The sequence below is a fragment of the Aedes albopictus genome, chromosome 2 (assembly GCF_035046485.1).
Source record: "Aedes albopictus strain Foshan chromosome 2, AalbF5, whole genome shotgun sequence".
NCBI lineage: Eukaryota > Metazoa > Arthropoda > Insecta > Diptera > Culicidae > Aedes > Aedes albopictus.
The window spans coordinates 259,838,775-259,860,774 of record NC_085137.1 but is presented as its reverse complement, the minus strand read 5'-3'; the positions used below and the strand labels follow the sequence as shown (position 1 = coordinate 259,860,774).

The window sequence follows — 22,000 nt, the reverse complement described above, 5'->3', positions numbered from 1 at the left end:
AATATTTACATTAATTTGAAATGACAGCATTTGCAATTTGAAATCAAATAAAGTAAAGATAAAATGATATCAAAATGTGATATCAATTTGTTGCTGAATACAAATCATGTTTTCGATTTGCTGTAATTTTGTTGTTGGACTTTGCTCGGGAACCCCTACACCGTCCATGTACCACGTGGACAACTTGGAGGGGTGAGGGGGTTCCAGAAAAGCCCGCGCTTGTCCACGGAGAGGGGGGTGGGGATTCTTCAAATGTCCACGTGGACAACATTGACATTGAAAGAAGGATTTACAAATACAGTTCTGTCATACATTTTATTTCATTAACATTGTCTTTTAGTTGGAAGTGACTTCTACAACGAAAAAAAATCATGGTATTGGTTCACCGATTTGTTTTAAATTTTCAGATTTTCTAATTACTTAGTTTTCTTCATCGAGGAAAATTCTGGAGATTTAAAATGGAATGTAGACCATGCAAATGTTGATGTTTCGGTCAGAAAACTTTCATTGAAGTATGGATTTCTCAAAGTTTCATATCAACTTAACTAACAACAACTACTTCGAAGTTGCAAAATACATGTAGAGATTTGCAGGCTTATCTCAAACACTTTTTAGTAGCTTCCTTTAAAACTGAAGATGTTTCTATTGGATATGGAAGTCTAAATCTCAGCAATATAAATTAGTTTCGACTGTACTCTAAGCACTTTTTGAAAAGTTGTCTGAATCTGAGAAATATAAACTTAGCTCAACAAAAATCTAAGAAAAAATTACTTTATCTTAACCCTCTAATACCCAACCCCGCCTTTAAACGGGAATAGTTTGAGCATTTTTGTAATTTTTGTTTCGTAGAAAATCATTTTTTTATATTTTTGACTGATATTTAGGACTGTTTTGTATGCCTCAAAATGGTTTTTGGTGTATTTCAAAGCGTATTTACATTTTTTTTAAATCATTGCAAAATTGATGTTTTAGTCACCTTTTAGGGATAGGATATGATAGGATAGGATAGGATAGGGGTCAATGAAAAGTCTACGCTCAAGTCCACACTTGTCCACGGGGAGGGGGTGGGGGTCAAAAACCATGAATTTTCTGTCCACGTGGTATATGGACGGCCCCCAACGGGGCTCAGTGAGAGCGGAATCTATTTTTAGAATCGAGATTCATCAGACTCTCAGTTTTGGAAAAGCTTTGATGTGTGCGTTTGGAAACTGATAACATATTTTGTTATCATTTAGTATTTTTATGTTATCGCAATAGAGCAAAATTATCGATAACTGGATTTGTTATCATCTGATTATCATCAATTGAAGATGATGTTTATGAAAAAAAAAAAAAAAACAGAATGATAACACCGATAAAACAGTTTATTATCAATGGTATATCAGTTTATTATCCGTCTTTGCTCGGGATAGTGAACTCTTACTACTGGAACTGACGATCCGTAGCGCTATTCTAGTTAAACCAACCGCTAACGACACTGCACAGCTACCTAGGCTGATCAGCAAAAGAAGTTAATATTAAAGATCAACTTCTCTCTTCAGTGGTGCCAGCTAGTTCAAGAATGTTGTGTTATTATGATGCTACTTGACATCTGCAAAACTTATTTCATTTATTTTTATTATTTCTTGTTAGGTATTTAAGTCACTATGACCAGTTGTTAGATCTATTGTGACATATGCCCCAGTTTGTTTGTTTGGATATCAAGTTGACGTATTACTACTGTTAGTAATAATCAAACCTTGACTGTGCGATTGATCCCAACATAGTGACACAGCTCGGATAAACTGTACAACCGTATTGGGATTTCTTCTCCAGACATCGAGGGGTTCTATCAGCCCCTTGTTGAAAAACTCAATTCTTTTAATAGCAATTGCCGGACAACGGCATAACAAATTTTCCGGGTCTTCCCACATATAAAAAGGGTCAACAAATTAATTTTCTTGTGATTCTTTCCTTTTATTTTGCAGAAAATAGTGTAGATTATTTCGGCCGAAGAAGTTTTGAATTATCTCCTCTATTGGTTGAGATATTGGTTGATAACACATACTTAAAAGAAAGCTATGAGTGCATATATCAGTATAGCAAATATTGAAAAACAAAATCAGAAACAAATTTAGGTATCTAATAAAATCACTTATAAGAATTTACTAGCAACTAATGAAAATAAGAGCGCTGCCACTACCATCCCATCCATTAGAAACTTTACCGGTCTGACACCATTCAAACTCGAACAGCCATCAGACGGATTTGTATAATATGACACCCACCCACTACTATTCTTCATGATCAACTGGTGGTTCCACACCTCCGGCACGAAATGAAGCAAAGTAAGATTAAGTAATTTTGCCACTTCAATCGCAACCCACCAGTTTGAGGAGCACAGTGCCGCGGGTACATAGGATAAAAGCCCAATCACATAGCGCAAAGTTTATTAGCCGGCTGCACGCGGTCGAAGTAAATTATATTCGTATAAAAACCGCTTCGCTAGGGTTACCTTGTTTACAATAAAAGTTTGTATACATTATCGTAACGTAAGACGTGAACCAATCCCGCTCGGCATTAATGTACTACCGTCAGTGTGTTTGGCTCACGGTTCATTGTTGGTTTGATTGTAATTTTTCGTGGCAAAAATTGTCGGACACTTAATTTTTAAATCAGTAAGCTAAATCACATTTTGCATGAGAATGTAATTACCATGGAAAACAAATCGAACATTTTCCTGAAACAAAGTGCAATTAGGGAACATTGGTTTGATGAATTGATGTCAATTATTTTGACAAATATTTGTTAAATTGTAATGCGAACTTATAATTGGGATTTTTTATGATTTTTATTGGTATCTCATTCAATTATTATATTCATAGATTAAGTGTAGTGTATTATAATAATTATTACACACTACCATCCTAATTTGGTAAAATAAATTTAAACTATTATCTATGTTTGTTACTAATATATTACATTTCATTTGCTATAGCAATTATGATTTTTTATATGTTTTATTTTTCACCAGCGTGTCAGAAATACATTATAAAGCCTGTATCCGCAATAATCGGGACACAGAAATACGACCGTAGCTCTGTAATTGGTGTATGTTTATTATTTGTGCCAAATTTCACAAAAATCGATGCATTACTTTTAACTGGGAAAGAAAAACAAACAGACGTGGTTTTAAGCATTTTGTACAATCATGACAAATTTTTATTCGCATAATAGATGGTTCTTATACGCTACAGTTTAAAGTTTTGTGATGATAATTATGAAATTTCGTTATCAGTTATGATACTTATAGAGACACTTTCTTGCAAAATTTCATCAACTTTGATCAGTTGGTTTGAAAGCTACTGGTGTTGATAGGAGTGAGTGTTAGTAAAAAATTTTCGTGTTTTTCATGTGCGATATTTTCCTATTCATAACTATTGAATTTCTCTGCCAATTTTCATGAAATTTTCACAGAAGGTAGTTGATTATGTGTATATTTTGCTTGCAAAATTTGATGATTATTGGTCTAGTACAGTGGTGCTCATCCTGCAGCCCGCGGGCCGCATGCGGCCCACCAAGCCTTAAGATGCGGCCCGCGGAGTACTTTAAGACGAATCAAAATTTTTGAACGATTATTTGAAACTTCGTTAAATTTATTAAGGAATAAAACAAAAAAATAAATTGCTGATCAATTTTCACAGTGTTGAACACAAATTAAATGATAAATAAACAAAAAGAACAATCCGTTCTGGTAAGATTCGAAATCGCAACTCCAAAATATTTCGGCATTTCAGCCAAGTCATAAGTTATAAGTGGTACGAATCAAATGAAAATTCGTTAAAAATGTAATCTTGAATCATTTAAAATTAGTTGCAGTTTTTAAGCGCAGGCAATGCAACACTGAGTAAATATTTCACATTTCACCTTTCCGGAGAACATAAAAATACAAAGCACGAAGTTTTTGACAAAATTCTCAACAAATCTCAACTTGGTTGCCAATATTGTTGAATTTTCACTGTTTGTTTAAATTTCTATTATAAGACTCACACATTTTTCGAAACAAAACTTACGAATTCAATTTGAATTGTCCAAGCGAAACTCCTGAACGAACCTAAAGAAAAAAATCTCTGGCGAGATTCATAAAGCGTCTCCTGTGCCCTTTTGGAGAAACTTTTTGATACATTTTTGGAGAAACTCCAGGGAACATTATTGGAGAAAAATTTCAAGCAACTCTAAGCGAAATATGTGGACAAAATAAACCTGAAGAAACTCAATGAAAAAGTTGTGGCGATACTGCATGGAAATTATAGGAGCATCTCCTAGAAAAATGTTCTGGTGCCACTATAACCGAAATTTCTTAAACAACTTTAGAATAAATTCCTCGAGCAACAAAAAGAGAATTTTCAGGAGTAACTACAAACAAGATTCCAGGACCAACTGCGTCAAGACACAAAAGATTTCTAGAACGCCTGAGGAAAATTTGAACAATAAATTTGAAGCAACTTATGCAGCAACTTTAGAAGATAATGTTGAAGAAACTTCCGAAAATAATTGTTAAAAATCTATTTTTTAAAGAAATTTAATGATGAAGTATTTCATCAACTTTAGAAGAGACTTATGGCAAAGAATAAAAATAGAAAGAATGCCCTCTCTTGTCTTTTTCCATGTAAACGTCAAGCGACAAGACAAGTGCACGCAAATAAAACCGTTCCAATATTCAGGAACAAAAAATCACGAAAAACAAAATGCATTGCTTGTTCAAATACGTGATTTATTTCCCGTTAACGTGACCACAACATCCAGCATCCGTGAACAATTATCGTTCATTCTGGAACGCAGTTCATGCCTGCTCAATCAAACTAACTACTTCGTAACGCTTTTCAGAAATGCGAACCAAGATCACGATATTGAGATACTCAACAACTATATTCGTGATTTGGTTCCTAAGAGCGTGAACTCCCTTCATGCGCGCTGTCAAGGCTGATAACGCATAAACAAACATCCAGCCGGTAGCCAGCGCCCCGTGTGTGTCGCGAATATTTACTTCTGTCGAGTATACATATTTCTCTAGTCGACTAGTAATAATTTAACATCTAAATGAACTGATTTAACTAGAATTGTTGTTGCAAAAATAAAGGTAGTGAGTGAATCTTTCATCGCAATTAAAATAATTAGGTGTGTTCTTGTGGACGACTGCTCTTCAGCTGCTGATGTGCTGCTGAAGATATACGGGTGAAACAATTGCCCCGGATAATCGTTGATAATTAGTTCAGAATCTGATCGTGTTAAGTGCAGTGTATTTAATGATGAATGTCCATGGTCTTCGCCAATCATGAGCTTGAATTAATGTAAGTAAATTTTTAAAATGATAGTGAAAGTGCGATGAAAGTGCTGACAAAAATGGGCATGGCATTCTCTTGCCAAAGGCAGACCATGAAATAAATTATCATATCCGTGATCAAAGTCACGGTTACCAAAGGTAAACGTAAACAAGGTTCCTACTTCTGGGAACAACGTTCTCGTTTACGTGAACGGATTGATTGTTGATAGAACAGAAATCACGTTCCTAGGATTTTTGTGATGAGTGCTGCTCGATTTTGCAGGCGTTACGTACTGCTTGCGGAACATAGTTCTTGCCGATTCCCGAATCCATGATTTTAATTCATGGTGTATTTTTGTAAACCTTGTTCCAGCTGGTTCACAAATTCGTGACTAGAGTTTGACGTTTTCCAGAACGGTTTTCTTAGCGTGTGGCGTTCTCTAAGCGTTTCAAGGTGGAAGCTCTATGTAACAGTGTTCGTGATTTGTCATAAAAGAAGGTGGTGTGCGTATGTTTTGGTATCCGCATACATTCAGTAACGCACACTACCGCATGAAGGTTGAACTTTCATCCACAGATAGCGCTGCGGTAGTGTCCCCCCGAGCATCAGCGGAGTGGGTTTTCTTGATATTCTTATTCTTTGCTTATGGAAAGAATTTACTAAAATCTTCAAGATACTCATGGAAAATTTTCGGAAAAATCCGGAAGCTATTCTAGGAGAAAATCTTGGAAACGATTAACGAGGAATTCCTGAAGTAAATTCAGGGCAGTTCCAAAGGCAAATCTAAGAGGAGTTCTTGGAGGTGTTCTAAGAAAATTCTAGAAAAACTAAAAGAAACTTCAATATATTTTCTCGAAAACCTTCTGGAGCAACTCCACAAGAAGTTTCAGGAGAAAATCCAGCAAACCTTTTTGGAGCGATTCAAAAGACATTCTTGTAAAAGCTGCTTGACAAGTTCTTGAAGTGGCTTCAAGGCAATTTCTGGGGGCAACTTCTAAATTGTTTGTTTGAATTTCAATTTGAAGCTCAAACGTTTTTCTCAACCAAACTTATGAATCTAAATTGATCTCCACGAAGGGCAATAGATTAAAAAGTTTGACACTTACACAAGTTCTGAACAGTTCAGATTTTTAATAAATATACTTTAGAATTGTTCTTTTTGTTGTTTTTGTGCATCGATGTTTTATGCGGCCCGCAGGTCGATCCCGAATTGCAAATTTGGCCCGCGGTATCCTCCAGCCTGAGCACCACTGGTCTAGTACTTTCAATTGTAGAATCGAAACAATAAAGAGTGCTAACTAATTGCTTTCTGAGGGGCTAGGGGCTAAAATCACGTTCAGTCCCAATACATGTTTCGACTATAAAATTGTTGATAGCGCATCGATTTTTTTTGAAAATTTTACGTATGCAACAAACGTAGATTGAGAGGTTTGTGTTCAAAGTTTCACCCATTTCCATTGTCAAATTCAAAAGTTACAGCGCTGACAAGCAAAACTAGGGGCTGTACAAAATTCAATGGTGCACATTAGAGATGGTCGGGTTTCGGGTTTTCAAACCCGAAACCCGACCCGAACCCGGGTTCGGGCTTGGAAATTTGAAAAAAGCTCGGGTACGGGTCGGGTCCGGGTTTAAACAATTTCAAAATTCTCGGGTACGGGTCGGGTCGGGTTTGAATAATGTCGGGTTCCACTCGGGTTTGGTACCAATGTAGATAAATCAGTATTCAGAAAAATGTTTTATTTGTTGTATCCGATACATTTAATGATTATAAATTAAGTCGGGTTTCGTCGGGTTTATTGACAATTTTTTTTTCGGGTTCGGGTCGGGTTCGGGTTTGATCGACGAAAATTTTTCGGTTTCGGGTCGGGTCTGGGTTTGACGGAACAAAAAATTCTCGGGTACGGGTCGGGTCCGGGTTTTGAAATTGAAAATTGTTCGGGTACGGGTCGGGTTCGGGTCTGTACAATCTGAAACCCGACCATCTCTAGTGCACATTCTACTCTTTTATTGATACAACAAAAAGTACTGTTCCGATTCACATAAAATTTTGTAAGTGAAGTGAACACACCTTAAGATGTTATTAGGCCGAATTTGAGCAATTTTGATGTATCTATTGTAAAGCTACTGCTGTATTTCTGTGTCCCGATTATTGCGGATACAGGCTTTAGAGATATCATCTGTTTATTTATACAACAAGTTGCAAAAGGAGTTTCCTTTTTAATTAGCCGTGCAAATAGTAAAAGGGGTTTGCTTAGTTGCAAGAGTACTGAAAAAATGAGATTTGATATACCACATAGGGAACTAAAGGGGGTTAAACAAAAGTCCGCGCTTGTCCACGACGAAAGAGGGGTGGGGGTATAAACTACTGCCCAAGGGAACTATTTTAATTTATCAAACAGCTAATAAATACTATACCTTATGATTTTTTTTTTCAAATTTCACAAAATTTTGGAAGTAGGACTTAAAATAAAATAAATATCTGTTGACGAAAGGGTAGGAGGGGGCTGAATATCAGTATCTTTAGTCAATGTGGTGTATGGACAGCATCTTATACATTTTTTGTGCCTAACAATCGGCAACCAACGATCTTTACAGTATGGTTTCTTCTGTATGACAGCAATCTGACTTAAGCAAGTGCCAAAAGCACACCAACTCAACATACTGAAGATGAATTTTAGTTTCAATCAAGCATATCTCATTGGATCATTATGATATTAAAGTAGCAACTACAGGCGGGAATTCAAGCTTAATCTCAACTTCAAGCATATTCGTCCAATGGCCATCTGAAATGTGAAAATATCCAACTGTGTCTCGCGAAACGAAATCAGTGGGCAACGTGGGGAAGCGAAAATATCATGTTATTGTAAATTTATAAAGTCAAGAAGTTGAAACTCGATACTTATATTAGCTGTGCAGAGTATATCGGGACACTTAAAAATCTATAAAATGTGATTTGTTCGTTTATCTTTAATCGGGTGTGATTAATTTTGTATGAACACATCGTGGTCATATAGACTTTTGCGCGGAGGAAGCGAGCCAGTTCGTCTGTGACTACTTCTGCCAGGACCAGCACAGTGTGACGGCACACCGTGTGGTAGCTGAAGCGTGGTGTTGAAATGGCGTTAATTCCAAGAATATATTTATTATTCTCCTTCCTCGTGCCCGACGACCGACGGTCTCAATCATTCGCCATTGAAATATACTTTTCATTTTTACTCCGTGTCTGTTCGAACTGGGAGAGAATGCGTTAGTTCCTTTGTGGTGGCTCACAGACAGAAGGAAAGGATTTTACTTCTTGGTGTTATAATTTATGAACCGGAATACCGTAATATGTATTAATGAGGGGAGATGGTGTCATGTTATAAAGTCCACACGTAGTGAAACGATGAAAAATTACGTAGGCTCGCGTTTGATGGAGTGCATAATCTACATCACAATGGGTGGTCAGATGTCATTGTTTGCAAATAGAGGTGATTAGGCAGATATTATTAGATTTTATCACTCTAGCTAAAAAATAAGTCCAGGACTCTTACTACTTACACTTACAAAACTTTGACAATTCATCTCGGGAGTATAAAAATGCGTTTTTGTATCCTGTATATGCAAGTTACTTTAAAATTGCACCATTTTTTTTATTTTAACTTGATTGATGCAATGAACTTGTTTTTAACCTTCAATGCTAACCATAAATAATTTGAGAATGTCTGCTGCATTCTTCTTCATTTTCTATTTTTTTTTTCTCCTTGTTATTCTTTTTTTTTTCTTTTGCTTCTCACAGTTGTGTTTCATTGTTATTATTATTTATTTCCATTTTCTTCATTTATTTCTTCTAATTCCCCTACCCTTTTTTATTCTGACGTTATAGCTATACTGGGAGATATCCTGTAAAATCTTGAGTACCATTCGATGCAATTGGACCCATTTTGGCGATTTTGGAAAATTTGCCAGATTTTCATTTAAATTATTAACAATTGGTGCTCGATCGACTGTAAGGTTTAATCTAAAGGTTTTCGGCTACGCAGTCTTTATTAAATTAAACGATATTCAAGCTATCATTTGGTGTATCATTTAGCGATACAGTAATTATGGGTAAAAGGTTATTGCGGCCATAATAATTACAAAATGCACCATAGGAAAATCAAAATGCACCATAAATAATTAAGCAATGTACCGACAAAATGCACAGCTTTCTCCATAAATAAATAGAAATGTTCCATAATAAATTAAAAATGTAGCGGTAAACCAAAAAAATTTCTAGTTAAAAATGAAACATTGTATCAATAAAAAATTAAATAAAACACCATAAACAAATAAGTTTGCTCCATAAAAAATAATAAAAATATCCATAAATAATGAACATTTGCTCCATAACTATACCATATTTGCTCCATAAAAAATTAAAATTGCACCATAAATATCATCAAATTGCACCATTAACAAACTATAAATTTTACCTCAAAGAATGCAAAATCTACAAAAATTAATCAAATTCTGCATCATTAGCAGTATTTCAATGGCTAATAGCACTGGAAATATGTAAGTATATAGTAATATGTAAATTAAAAAAAATCAAATCTGACTATACATGTCAATGGTTGCTCCTCCGTGATTGATCTGAGCTGGTACCAATTGCACTGGGATCAAAATGAATAAGGGCTGGGACACTCCACTTATTCTAAAAGTGCAATTTAAGCAGCTCATACATTCTTGATCAATAACGGCGCCGGCCACGTCCTTATAGTCAGTTAGGAAGGGAAAGGAATGTTCTAACATTCTAGTGTGCTGGTTGTTGCTACTAAAGACCGAGATCACCTCTGCATCCCCACAACCAGCACGGATGCGATCCATGGATAGGGGTTATTTTTATAGTGTTCGTGATAGATTGTGTGGTGAATAAGGTGAATAAGGTCAAGCGGCACAGCACGCTTTGGTTGCATAACTTGTAGGCGTTATATATACTGTGCTGTGAGAAGAAGTTGGAAATGAGGGAAACGACTTTTTTCCAATTCGTTTCTGGTTCTAGTGAAGACTATGAACATATGAATATACATTAGTTGTATATGTAGAGAAGAGAGAGCGAGAGAAAGTGGATAGAAAGATATAAAGTAGGATGAAAGGAACGGGCCAGGGATTGAACCCATGACCTTCTGCATACGAATCAGAAGCGGTAGCCACTAGACCACCAAACCCGTTTTCTGCTCCTCCTGATAATCTAAAAAGAATCTAATAAAAAGAACGTCAGTTGTTATCAGGATACTTAGTTTATTTCATAATTATATAAAACATGGATTAATTTTTTGATAATTTTTCCGATCAAATTGAAATCATTAATAAATATAATATATTTACATTACATATTATGTAAACTCCAAATGTAACTTTCAAAATGCGGATTCTTTTAATACATGCGGCGTAGCCTGTGGATGCGTTGTAACTGTGTCGATTCGGTTATAGGTAATCCACAAATCCATGAATTTGCCCGGTATAATGCAAACAGAGATGTTATCCCGTGAGCGTTAACGAGTTCGAACAGCAAGCGATTATCCGGTAAATTGCATTCATAGTGTTTCCATCTTTTAAGTCGTTCTATCATAGATGCGTGCTTCGGTACATGGTTACTGTTTATTTTCTTCTTACTTTTCATATTAACATTATCCCATCCACATCCTAAAACTATATGTCGTTGGACACTGCAGCAATGGTACAATAAGATTAAATTTATGTAGCTTTTACATTCTTTGTGGTGAAATTTACAATTTTTTTATGGTGCAATTTGATTATATTTATGGTGCAATTTCAATTTTTTATGGAGCAAATATGGTATAATTATGGAGCAAATGTTCATTATTTATGGATATTTTTATTATTTTTTATGGAGCATACTTATTTGTTTATGGTGTTTTATTTAATTTTTTATTGATACAATGTTTCATTTTTAACTAGAAATTTTTTTGGTTTACCGCTACATTTTTAATTTATTATGGAACATTTATATTTATTTATGGAGAATGCTGTGCATTTTATCGGTACATTACTTAATTATTTATGGTGCATTTTTGTTTTTCTATGGTGCACTTTCGTTATCTATGGGTGCATTAAATAGGCTGCCGTAATTATGACACATACGAAATTCAGTTTTCAAATTAACGAGATTTAGTTTATTCCCTCTAAGAGGGGAGGAAATCACGTTCAATACACTGGAAAGAATCATCTAATACGATGTATTGTTTAGGCTATCGATCTCAACTGTCATATTAGCAAGGCTTATGTGCATTTGTTCCAGTTCTTGACATTTGAAGCTTCTTTTCTCCTGCGATTAACCCATAAAGTGAATGTAGGTATATCGTACAACGCAGCTATGAATGATGCACTCTGTCCGGAAATGCAGGGTGGGGTGTGTTATGTGCGCAGCTTTTTAATTGATCTTTTTTTGTACTTTCTCGATTATATCACGAGTGGAAAAAAAATCGCGTGATATATTGGAGCGTGATATAATTTAAACATTTTTTTTTCGAATGTATTTTTCAATCGACAGACACTTGGATTGCAAGAGCTATACCGAGCTCCAAATAAACAATAAAGAATTCCACCTCTATAACACAAAACAATATAAAAAGTTCGCACCGGATTTCTGAATCTAGATCATCAATATACATCCATTCCATAGAAAAATGATATAGTGCAAATCCGATTGTCGTGAAACTTGGTGGGTTCATAGTTCTTAAAAAAAATTAGATCCATATTTTTTTTATTTCGTCATTAGGGTGACCAATTAAAACTATGCCTTGTATTGCTGTTTCGAGTGATGCCTGATGTTTATTATTATTATTATTACTATTTATTAACGACACTTTACCATTATTGTGGCATTCGTGTCATACCTGATGTTTATGATATCCATAGTAACAACAATTCAATAACTTTCAAACAAAAAAATCGGTCAACTGGTTTTGATTTTTTGAAAACTATTAGTTTTTTTAAAAACCTTGATTTTTAGAATCACTCTATCAGAAAACTGGTCACCCTAATGACGAAATAAAAAAAATACGGGTCTAGTTATTTTCGAATAACTACAAACCCACCAAGTTTCATGACAAGAGGGTTTGAACTTAGTTTTGGATGAATATCGACTATACGGTTAACGTTATGTAGGCTGTTTAAACATCAAAAAACAGTAAAAACATTTTTTCAACATCTTCGTTTCATCTTTTGTAAGTTTTTGGGAGCCTCATGTTCATCGATTCTGTTCAATAATTTTGCAGGATAAATTTTTCGTGTATTTTGTTGAAGACGTTACCACACAATGTATTTTCATAACTTTAGTAACGCTGGGAAGAAAAGTTCATAGGTTATAGCTGTGGAAGTATTTATGAAATGCACTGTACACAAGCTGAAAGGTATTGTTCCAGCTGGGATGAAATGCCATGAAGGTAAACACATTTCATGGCTAAAAAAATGATGAACATCGAGAATCATGAAATGAATTAAATTCACACCAACCTTTTCGAACTTTTGCTCCCCAATATGCGGTAAAGTACGCATTGAAGTACTTATATAACTACACATAGAACTCGAAAAAAAAATAGTATTTTTTTAAGTAACATAATAGGGAACCGTTTAGGAAGGAAAAACAATATTATTTATTTTTCATCCAATTGTTATTTTGTGGAGACTGTTAGATGTGAACTTTGGCCCCTCATTACTCTTCTAATGTGCAAAGTATCACACTCATGACGATTCATTTGTCTTGTTTTGTTTGGATTGTATGCTTGGTAATATTTCTATTGATTCTCATAACGTGATATAACCGAAAAAAATTCCGTGCTTAAATCGAGAGTGATATAATGGAGCGTGATTAAATATATAGAACCGTGACAAAAACGAAAAACCACTGTATAACCTTACTTGAGGATTCCTCAATTTGAAAAAAACACTAGAACCAGTATCATTAGTGAACTCTCAGAAATAAACTGTGTCACTTATGACACTGATTAAACGGGGAAGGTTTAGCTGAGAAACAGGCTCTATTTTAGAATGATTATGATACTAGATTGGTCTACGTATAGCTCAGCTGGTAAACTCACAGTAACGGCAGGCTTTCCATGGCCAGGTATCTGAGTACAAATCCCGGTAGAGTCAGTCCACCATCACTTCATAACGGATTATTTAGCATCTTTATGCTTGGCACATGGTCCATGAATTCAAAAATGGACAATTAGCAAATCTTTCAAACATTAACTGTGTGTTAAGGACAAACGTCTCCAAATCCCACATCAACAGTGCATCAGAACTTCAGACGCACAAATCTCAAGAAGCAAGCTTCAAATAACAGTTCATATTATTATTCTGTTCTTCCTCACTTGTAATAAGTTTAAAATAAGAAGATCAGGTACGCTGGTTTTGTTTACGAAGAGATTTGTGCGCTCGAAATCGTGAGTAGGTGCCAAAGACGGCTATTGTGGCGGCCATTTTGGGATCCTAACAAGTCTGTCCTTAACGAAAGAAGCATATGGATGGTTCCTTCGCAGCAGGGGGAGTAGTTTCTCACTTGTATTGGTATACTGGATAACGAGTATACTGTTAGTGTGGTTCAAAAAATCGTTTTTGCTCCACACCGCTCATTCGATTCGTAACCACATTCTATGCCTTCTCTCAAAATTTGAGCTCATTTGGTTAAAAATTGAGACTGCACAAGCCCTTCAAAGTTTGTATGGGAATTACTATGGGAAAACGATGTTTTTCATTCAATCGACCGTAGTATTTCCCCAAGTGCCCTAGAGCGTTAGTTGACCCTTGGTACTCTTAGGCTACTCTATCAGCTACAACTTTGCCGAAGACTGCATTCGAATCGAATGCTTCATTAATTAGTTACCGATTTTTCTCCACAATCGAAATCTTCACTCATGATGATTAAACTAATCAATGGGCATCACTGCATTTTGCAGTGAAACATAGTAGCCATGATTTCAGTGTGCTATCTTTGGCGCCACATGCAGCAGTTTTGCCTGCTGGGAAGCTGGAGGATCATTGTTAAAGTTTGTCCAGTTGGATACAAATCGATAATTTATTAATGAGGCGTCCGATTTGAATGCGGTCTTCGGCAAAGTTTTAGCTGATAGAGTAGCCTAGGAGTACCAAGGGTCAACTAACGCTCTAGGGCACTTGGGGAAATACTACGGTAAATTGAATGAAAAACATCGTTTTCCCATAGTAATTCCCATACAAACTTTGAAGGGCTTGTGCAGTCTCAATTTTCAACCAAATGAGCTCAAATTTTAGGAGAAGGCTTAGAATCTGGTTACGAATCGAATAAGCGGTGTGGAGCAAAAACGATTTTTTGAACCACGCTAGTATACTGTGTACTAGTCTTTTAGCAATTAGCAAATCTTTCAAACATTAACTGTGTGTTAAGGACAAACGTCTCCAAATCTCACATCAACAGTGCATCAGAACTTCAGACGCACGAATCTCAAGAAGCAAGCTTCAAATAACAGTTCATATTATTATTCTGTTCTTCCTCACTTGTAATAAGTTTAAAATAAGAAGATCAGGTACGCTGGTTTTGTTTACGAAGAGATTTGTGCGCTCGAAATCGTGAGTAGGTGCCAAAGACGGCTATTGTGGCGGCCATTTTGGGATCCTAACAAGTCTGTCCTTAACGAAAGAATCATATGGATGGTTCCTTTGCAGCAGGGGGAGTAGTTTCTCACTTGTATTGGTATACTGGATAACGAGTATACTGTGTACTAGTCTCTTGGTTAACTATAACTGACTCACTTTATTGGGTTCACAATAGTTGGTTTTATACAATATGATTGAATAGGATTGTTACAAAGGGGTACATTTTAGGAAGAACACAAGTTCTTCTGTTTACTACGATTGTTATTCTATTGTACATTGTTTACAAAGAGTTCTATTTGTCTATTATTTCGTACTGGTTATGTTCTAAACTGGTACACTTGGAACTAAATATTCTTAATGGAATTTAATTTAGTGGATAACAACACAAAACGGGAGAAATCGGTGTAAACACTGTGTAAGTGCTCAAATAATATTAACCCTCTAATACCCAAATTTTTGATTTTGATCTAAATATCATTTTTCGTCATCTAAAATCGATTTAAGCATGTTTTGGAAGATGATTCTTTTTAATTCTCGATTTTGTAAATTTCGGTTTTTGATTTTTCTAATTTTTATTTTTGAACATCCCTCCACTTTTATATTTTTCCTGGAAGCCTTTTCGGTATGCGGATTTTTTGAGACGAAAATATTTTAAGATTTTATGACTATTGTTGAAATAATAATATTTTAATTTTTTTTCATTGACAATTTTATTTTCCGTGTAATTTTAAGGAAAATAATTTTAGAGTGTATTCGACTCCCTTGAACTATTTTACTGTGATAGTATGATTTGGGAAAAATTTAAAATATGTGATTTGTAACGATTCAATACAAAATAAACAATGACTTCTGAAAGGTGACTAAAACATCAATTTTTCAATGATTTTTTAAAAATGTAAATACGCTTTAAAAGACACCAAAAACCATTTTGAGATATACAGAACAGACCTAAATGTCAGCCAAAAATATAAAAATTTTGATTGTCCACGAAACAAAAATAACAAAAATGCTCAAACTATACCCCGTCTAAAGGCGGGGTTGGGTATTAGAGGGTTAAGCTCAGGCGCAGTTACTGCTTTGGCTGATTTAAGTTTATATGACTGTTTTATTCCAGCGTATCGAAAAGGTATACAGAATATGTATGTGGACTAGGGTGCCAATGGAATGTATGGGAAAAATTTGACCATCGAATTTCAAAAACGGGTAGTGCTCAAAAGTTTCGTCTCCTCAAAAAAAGTCCTCATGCAAAATTTCAGCTCAATCGGACTTCGCTAAGGGGTGGCCCAAAGCGGTCAAAGTTTGGCTGTTTTGAAACACGAAAAATATCGAAATCGAAAATTTTTGTTTGATGCCAAATGCCTTAAAAGTGCATGAAACGTCGAGATCTGGTGTTATCTCAAAAAATTTTTTTGGAAAAAAATTGACTTTTTGGACTTAGAAAATTTTTGAGTTGGGAGAGTGAAATGAATTTGAAATGGAGGATTTGAATTTAGTTGCTGAAATATTCATAGCAATAGTACTGGAACATGTCTTATATCATCGTTGGCAACTGCTAGCATATTATATATCATATATCGTTAGGGTGGTTCACTTACATATTTTGCATTAGGGTGGTCCTTTTTGTAGAAAAATTTAAAAAATAAGATAATAGTATTAAAAAATCTCTTATATAGCTGTAAGTCATTTTCAATGTTGAATATATATAATATTTCATTAGGGTGGCTCATTTTAATTTTAATATTTTTAATTAAGGTGGTTCTTTGAGATGGAAATTAAGAACAAAAAAATATTTCCAGAAAATTTTCCTGACATATTTTTGTATAGTTTAAAACCATGATGTTTTATTGGCATGTTACACTTTGTTGAGATATTCCTAGACCAACATGTGGAAAGGGCGTAACAACCATTGCGAATTTCTGCTTCTCCAGTCCCTTCCGGGCGTATCCTCAATTATTCATGAAATCTTTTATTTTCTTTTTTAAATTTTGATTTTTTTTTTGGTGCTTCACTTATTTTGCATAAGGGTGGTCCTTTTTGTAGAAAAATAAATAAAAAAACGATAATAGTATTTGTATTTGTATTGTATTTTCCGTTAGGGTTGTTTTTTTTTGGAAATTAAGATCAAAAAATACTTCCAGAAAATTCAACCAGCAATATTTTTCGTATAGCTTCAAGCCATGATTTCCTGCAAATCTATCGTTGACTTATCTATAATGGGATATTCTTTAATTATTATCTCTCCTTTCGTTCTATTGCATTAATCATGGCATCAGTATAGTGATTAAAACCGATTTCTATCTACAGAATTAAATATTGTGGTACGGACTACCAAAGAGATTTATTTACTAGAGAAGTTCATCTCAATGTTAGATTTTGGAAAGTTTTGTGAGACTTAATTCGAAAATTCGAGTAAACATTTATTCAGCTGTTTCTATGAGGAAGAAGAGTTTAGTTTGAATAGTAAAACTGTTTGTTGAACCCCTAAGATGGGGAAGTTTTTCATTATGCGGTATTTGCAGATATAATTTACTTTTGCAATGGTCATGCCCAAGCATGCCCGTACTGAGCGGATGAAATTTATGCTCTTTTGATTTACAACACCAAAATTATCGTATTCATGCAATCTTCCTATCTTAACTGATAGAAGGGTGTTGAAATAATTTAAATGTCTTTACGAACTGTCAAAAAACCTCAACGCAGTTCCGCACGGAGCGTTAAAATTCACCCGAGTAAAATTCTCTCCGTGTGCTCAGTGTGGTACTGCGGGGCGGTTTTTTGACATTTCGAAAAGACATTTAAATTGTTTCAATATCCTTTTATCAGTTAAGATAGGAAGATTTTTTTAAATACGATGATTTCGGTGGTGTAAATCAATAGAGCATAATTTTCATACGTTCAGTGCGAACAATCCTGGTCGTAGTAACAGGGAAGTAACGAAACAGTGGGAACGGTTTTGTGATATTTACTAAAATCATGCTGATAGGTTTTTGGTACATTACATCGAATATATGTTCCTAAAATACATATGATTTTTTTTTTTGAACTTTTATTTTCATTTTCTTTTTTGTTATTCCTCTGTGCAGTGGCGTCGCGTAACCTCACTTTTTACCTGTGCACCAAGTATAAATTCTTGAATTTTTTGAACAAATTTGCTTGTAATAATTAGAAAATGATGAGAATAGCTGCTTTCACTCATTTCTATTTCGATTTTGATCATAAATCCCCTGCAATTGCAAGTTTTAGGGTCGGTGCACAGGTAAAAAGTGAGGTTACGCGACGCCACTGCCTCTGTGTAATATCAGTTTCCAACAAGGATTCCGGAAGAGAGAGCACATAACACAGCGAAACAAAAACTATATTTTGGTCTGTCTCCAAAGCAAACTTATGTGTCGCTGACAGTTTTTGGGTCGCTGAATCCGAATCCGGGCTCAGATTTGCTCCAGCACGTCAGGATTTTGAGCTAAACCTCAATTTGAAAACTTGCATGCAATTTTTGGAGGGTGACTTGTATGGGAAATACCATACCTAACATAAATCGCTTAATACTATCAAATTCGATATGGTAAAACGAAATATTTTGCATGAGTCGTTAATTCAGATGTTTATTGACCAATTAACCTTTTGATTGATTAAAAAAATATTTCCATGCTTTATAACTTGCAGTCAAAAAGCCCAAAATCGCATATTTTGCCCTATAAATTGAGGTATAGCTCAAAATTGTGACGTGTTGGAGCAAATCTGAGCCCGGATTCGGATTCAGCGGCCCAAAATCTGTCAGAGACACATAAGTTTGCTCTTGAGATATACCAAAAGTTAATTTTTATTACGCTGTGTTATTCTATGTTTTTGTTCGTCCCATCACGTTAGAGTTTAGGTTCACTCACCACTTCGGTATGCTATATGGTAATCTTGTAGCTAAGGTATGTTTTGTTTAGATAGATAGAAAGCAACCTACTGTTGTTCTTTCCCCAGCAACGTTACTGTGTTTTCAGAAATGAAGCAGCCCAAAGCAAAGAATCTTTTTAGAAAAGATAAACAAAAAACCTTTGTTGCACATCATCATCGCCTATCAAGCTGTCATAATTTGGATACGTTTAAAATCAGTTTATTATTCCTTATTTTAAACCATAATAAAAATCTGGACCATCATTTGTGTTGCGGAACAACCATTGCAAACGCTTACTTACTTACTTACTTTCTTGTCCATTCTGGGCATATCTCAATATATTATGCAAACTTTTCCAATTAACAGATAGAGGAGAGTCAGCTCTATCTGTTACTGGTAAAAAAATCCAGGGACATAAGAAGCAGAAATTCGCAATGGTTGTTACGCCCTTTCCACATGTTGGTCTAGGAATATCTTAACAAAGTGTTACATAAAGAATCATGGTTTTAAACTATACAAAAATATGACAGGTAAATTTTCTAGAAATATTGTTTTGTTCTTAATTTCCATCTCAAAGAGCCACCCTAATTAAAAATAAATGAGCCACCCTAATGAAATATTATATATAGTCAATGACTTACAGGTATATAAGGGATTTTTTAATACATATTTTTTAAATTTTTCTCCTTATTTTTTAAATTTTTCTACAAAAAGGACCACCTTAATGCAAAATATGTAAGTGAACCACCCTAACGATATATGATATATAATATGCTAGCAGTTGCCAACGATGATATAAGACATGTTCCAGTACTATTGCTATGAATATTTCAGCAACTAAATTCAAATCCTCCATTTCAAATTCATTTCACTCTCCCAACTCAAAAATTTTCTTTCAAATCCTCCATTTCAAATTCATTTCACTCTCCCAACTCAAAAATTTTCTAAGTCCAAAAAGTCAATTTTTTTCCAAAAAAAATTTTTTGAGATAACACCAGATCTCGACGTTTCATGCACTTTTAAGGCATTTGGCATAAAAAAAAAAATTTCGATTTCGAAATTTTCATGTACCCCTACCTTGGGATATTTTTCGTGTTTCAAAACAGCCAAACTTTGACCGCTTTGGACCACCCCTTAGCGAAGTGCGATTGAGCTGAAATTTTGCATGAGGACTTTTTTTGAGGAGACGAAACTTTTGAGCACTACCCGTTTTTGAAATTCGAAAATTCGATTTTCATTGGCACCCTATGTGGACTGTCTTTAGTCAATGTTTTCAATTACCAAAAAAAGCAAGCTATATCGCCAGATCCATATAGACGATGCGGTAAGCACGTTGGTGACCAGCAAAACCATGCTGAGAGTGACGAGTTTGATTACCGATCGATCCAGGAACTCTAATAATGCTTAATTTAATTTTACAGCTCGTTTGTCCACTGGGGCACTGCGAGAGCGATTATAACTGATAGCTACACTTACACAGTTCTGTACAGCGCCTAAATTTATTATTTTCTACTATTTCGAACTGGAATTTGTGCCAGTTTCACTTTTATACTCTGTTCAAGGGAGAATGATGAGCACAAGCATATTGATATGTAGCTGTTGTTTCTTTTCCAGTCCGATTGAGGGTCCATTATGAGTTGCCGTTTCGCCGATATCCAATTATCCGAATACAGTAGAGCCACACAGCAAAAAATTTGGAAATATTCAGGTGCATTATTTCTGGCCATGTATCCATTTTCAACCGTAATTTCTCTCGATTATATCGTTTTTCCAACAATTATCACATTCACCATGTACTCTTCCGGTTTTCACCGGAAAGTGTCAACAAACCCGTTCCAACAGACACATAGAGAAGCAGTATCATTATTATCATCCGCCTTCTAACTCGGTGAAATAGCCGAGAGGTAAGGGATATGCTTTATAATCAACGGATTAGAGTACGAATCCATACCAATATTTTATTTATACATGATTCATCTATCGATCTGGTTCTAGCTATTGCTAGAACCACTTTTTAGCTGATGCGACTGATGCGCAGCGAAAATGATGTGGTATCACAAGATTTTTTTTTGTGTATAAAGAGCTCAGAAGAGGGTCAGTGTCAGACCATCCGCTGATGAAGCGAACGTGTGAACACTTCACCACGAGCCCCGGCATCTATGTTTATTTCTAATATTAATATCCTGTTATACTTTAAAATACTCAATTTTGATCAACACTGATTTTTTTTCGCATGAGCTACACATTGTTAGAAATGATGAATGCAACAATAAATATGATAATGTCACAAAAAAAACACAAGATCATGAATTGATGCAACTTCAACTTACGCACCCTGTAATTGTATGGTATAAGAGAATTGAAATCTTTCCATTGATATTTACGCAGCACCGTTGCTTTTGTGTGTCGTTCAAGTGACGGAGAGTGCCATTTTACCAATTATACTAATTTACTATAACAGCATCATACTACCCCCATTCATTTGTCGAACAGAAGGTACTCTCCATGATGATACGCGTGCATGTACACGCTTCCAGCTGTCCATCTGTTGGGAAGAAGCATGTCATAAACAGACACATATTTTAATAGTTTTCTTTTTCACCGTCACACAACAGTCAGTGCGTGGTTGGGTTGTGGGTTTCAGTTTTTATTCTTAAGTAAAGGAATGCATCAGAAGTCTTAAAATATAGTTTGTAAAAAGTTTATCAAAAAATAAAAACCAGTGTATAACATATCTCGTACCTAGAAACAAAACCCAGAAGAAGACTTTTTCAGTACTTTGCCACTTTGTTTGAAGATCTCCTCAAATCATCTATAATTAATTTTTATCTTAATTTTAATTTCTAAACCAACATGAGAACAGGACAGGATAACCATTGCAAACGCCCGCTTCTTTAGACCCTTCTAGGCGTATTTCAATTAGTTTGTCAAAACTTGTTCCGTTTAAAGATAAAAGAGATTTACTGGTAAAAGATTTTATAAATATTTGGCAATATGTCTTCGAGGAACGGGAGAAGCAGAATTTAGCAATGATACGTACAGTACGTACAGTTGCTGATTAAGCAATACCGTTTAGTGACATGGCGCGTTTGGGGAAATTTTTCTCTACGATAACGCGCTTCTTTTTAAAAAGATTCATCCCTCTCAAAGTTCGATAGATTTTTTTAATTTTTTAAGATGCACACTTCAT

At 35.0% G+C, this 22,000-nt stretch overlaps 1 protein-coding gene across 2 annotated transcripts in view; it reads left to right on the top strand.

Moving 5' to 3' along the window:
- The window catches only part of LOC109622251 (protein Wnt-5), a 112,988-nt gene that overhangs the window by 26,467 nt on the left and 64,521 nt on the right, over positions 1-22,000 (top strand). The window lies entirely within an intron of this gene.